At 31.2% G+C, this 3738-nt stretch overlaps 1 pseudogene; it reads right to left on the bottom strand.

Annotated features, from left to right (window-relative positions):
- Positions 1 to 2603: 2603 nt before the first annotated feature.
- On the bottom strand, positions 2604 to 3471 carry LOC145045165 (BTB/POZ domain-containing protein At5g03250 pseudogene; annotated as a pseudogene).
- Between the last annotated feature and the right edge of the window lie 267 nt (positions 3472 to 3738).

Raw genomic sequence — 3738 nt, 5'->3', positions numbered from 1 at the left:
GCTCTAACTGGCCCTCTTGGTTGAGTTCTTTAAACCTGCAAAGCCAACACATTAAAGAAACATAGTAAAAACCTTTTTAGGAACAAACCTGATATAATAAAGCCTTCACTCAATATACTTATAAGATAAAAATACAAAAAGTTAAAAATGATGAAATCAATTACAAGTAAGGATTAAAATAAAAACCTGTTAAGAAATAGTCATCTGCAGGATGAATATTTGAATCAACATGTATTTTCTGATGGTTTCAAATTTTGAATTATCCGAAATTCATGGAAGAAGATAAAATTTGTTGAGAAATATAAGGATTCAAAACACAGGTTAAAATTTAATATTATTTTATTAATAACTACTTGTACTATTAGTTTAATGATTTGAACGTCTTAAAAAAATAATACTATTATATTCAATTTATTTTTAGAAATAGTGGGATTTTTTTTATAAGATAGTATATATATATATATATATATATATATATATATATATATATATATATATATATATATATATATATATATATATATATATATATATATATATACATACATACACACTTGATTCCTAAAATTTATTAGAAAAGCCAAATCCATACTTCTATATGTATGTTTCCTGAACCAAAGAATGGCATGTGCATAATTGTATGTGCACCCATCCTCTCCATGTGCATTTTCATTGAAGATGGCTAAACATAGACCACATTTTGGAAAAAGACAAAGTATTATATGTTTTCATTGTTTGCAATGTATTGCTTCTCCTACGATTAAGACATATTTTTATTTTTAAATATGAAAAATATGGAGCTGCTTATTTTTAGGCAAATCACTTCTTTTGAAAGTAGTTTAATGTATTTGTTTTAAGCCATTTTTTGGATAATCTACAACCCTTTAAATGTATTTTTTATACGACACATCTGGGACAATTCTGATGATAAAAATACAACTATTTAATTTATTTACTTATTATTATTATTTTTTTTTGTATTAATATGTACACTTGGTATAGACAAAACCAAAAACATTCCTTATACGTGGGTTTGGGTTAACAGGTACCTATTCGGTAGTGGGCCATAGTTTTTCGTATTCCAAGTGAAAGGCAACTTGGGAGACTTTCAGACCCCTGCAGAAATACCCAATTAATGTGACGATAACATGTGATATGAATATGAATTTGGCTTATTTCGTTTATACAATTTTTATCAATAAAATTTATCCAATACCAAGAATCTGGGGTGGATCCAATATAGTAAAAGGGGTGATGGTCCCTATTTGGAAGTGGGGCAAACTCCCTACACTGTTTTGTTCAAATAACCCGTGCTTGACACCATTTTTTTTTCTCCTCAAAATAAAAATCCTTACTTGACACTATTTTTTATGTAAAAACTTTTAAAAAATCTTCAAATTCTAGATTGTATTATACATTTTCTATTTTTGTTTAATTTTTTATATATGTTGGACCTCGTTATTTTTCATTATATATGTGCATCACAATCTGTAGTTACAAATATTATTAACAATATATTTGATTCGATGGAAGGGTTTCTATAGTTTTTTTTGGGAGGAAATCAAATGTAGTCCTAAAATACTATTAATTCAACATATGATTTAGAGGATACTTAAACTTTTGATTTCGAAAAAAGAAAGATAACATCTGATGTTGTTGGGTTTGAATCCCTGTTGTGAGTTTAATATAGTTGTATTATGAAAAATGACAAATTGCAAGTAAGATTATTTTAATATCAACATTTACAAATTTACTTATAAGAGAATAGTAGAGCTTACTTAAATAAATAAATTGATTTGATAAATGTTTGAATATTTGATAATAAACGTATACCATAAACCCTTAAAACATCATTTTGAACATTATTCCGTAAAATATAATTTGATAAAGTAAACATTTTTACATAAACCCTTAAAACATCATTTTGAACATTATTCCGTAAAATATAATTTGATAAAGTAAACATTTTTTGCATACAATTTTGTCTTTATGATACGATTTAAGGGCCCTAAAAATGTGAGTCTCATAGTTGTTTAAAAGTTGCTAACATGTAACCTTATGTTTGATTTATCTATCAAAAACATAAAATTTAAGAATGTTTGCCTAAAAAATAAGTGTACATTTTGAGATGAAACTTCACAAAAATTTGGAATGTCACATAGGTTTATGGAAATCGTGATCTGTCATAAAGTGCTCTTATACCAAATTGACATGTAAACACATACCATTTAATAATATTTGCAAATATTTTTAGAATGGCAAGCTAATATATATGCGACATTGAATTCATGACATCATTGTTAGAAATACTTTGTTAGAGATATTGTTAGCTAAGTGGGTTAGCTTTAACTTGTCCATTTAATAATATAATTAAATGAGAAAATTACACGGATGGTCTCTAGAAAGATTTTTTAACCCAGATCATCCCTGAAACTTTAATTTGTTACCCGCCCAATCTCTCTTTTAACGTTTCCATTTGTTTAGGTGTTAGCCACCCACATAGTGGGGGTAGTTTTGTCATTTCACCATTTCAAGCCTCTAAAAACCCACCTCACCCACCTCGTTCATTCTTTTTCTCAAAATTTTCTTCTCACTTCTTCCCTTCATATTCTTCTCTTGGGCATGCGATCCAGACGAAGGGAAAAAGGTGCATATTCCCACTTTCCGGTGGCACCATGCTGCTGTTGCTCAGGTGTGTGTGCCTGTGAGTTGTAGTTATCAGAGACATATAAGTAGCCGGCGACACATATCTGCAACCGGAGCTGTTCGAAGAAGAGAACCAAAACTATGAAACGGAGCGGCAGTCTCTCATTCTGGGTGGCCTGTGTGTTGGCTTCTAGTGATAGTTTTTGGCAGTCCATTAACCGGCAGAGTAGCTCCCGATCGGAATCTATCACCCATGGATGTGCCTGTAAAATTACGATTACAATGTTTCACCATTTGACTTCGAACTTCCACTTCAACATTTCAGAAATTTCTATGACTAAATTGAAAAATATTTTGTCCCTCTTTATATGATTGCAAATATTACGTTTAAGAAAATCTTTATCCTGGATTTCTAACAAATTCCATCTTAATTTTGACTTTAAAAATCAATCGTACCTTGAGATATATATCTATTGCTTGATACATTTTGTCATCGATTGACCTTGCGAAATCAGGGACAGTAGCAGCCAAAGATTGAAACTTTTTGAGCTTTAAGTTAACATCAGATGCCACCTCAGAAAGATAGTTGTCGATGAGATTAGCCACCATCATCACGAGTGTAAGCGAGTAAGAATTCTTGATTAAATCATCATCATTGTCTTCTAAGCAACTCGAATCAGTAATTTCACTTCCATCTTGAACGTGATCTTGATCTGCAACCATGAAATGATCAAGCATCCTTTGAACACAATCGATCTCATAAAGTGTCTCACTTGAATACCCCATATTAAGAATGAGAATATCTTCAATGGAAGTTTGATCCATCTACAAGCCGACCCATCTTTCCAAATTCTCAAGGCACAAAGGGCTACAATGACCACAAAGAATGAAACATGTGGGTTTTAGAGGCCTTGCGATGGTGAAAGGACCAAAATGCCCCCGGTATGGGGGTTACTAACACCTAAACAAACGGAAAGATTAAGAGAGGGACAGGGCGTGTAACAAATTAAAGTTTCGGAGACGGTCCGAGTTAAAAAAATCTTTCTAGGAACCAAGCATGCAAGTAACCACAAACCACATGAACCATTCGTG

Source organism: Lactuca saligna, chromosome 5, assembly GCF_052625555.1.
Source record: "Lactuca saligna cultivar CGN05327 chromosome 5, ASM5262555v1, whole genome shotgun sequence".
NCBI lineage: Eukaryota > Viridiplantae > Streptophyta > Magnoliopsida > Asterales > Asteraceae > Lactuca > Lactuca saligna.
Note: the sequence above shows the minus strand (reverse complement) of the source record. Positions and strands in the feature narration are given on the sequence as shown.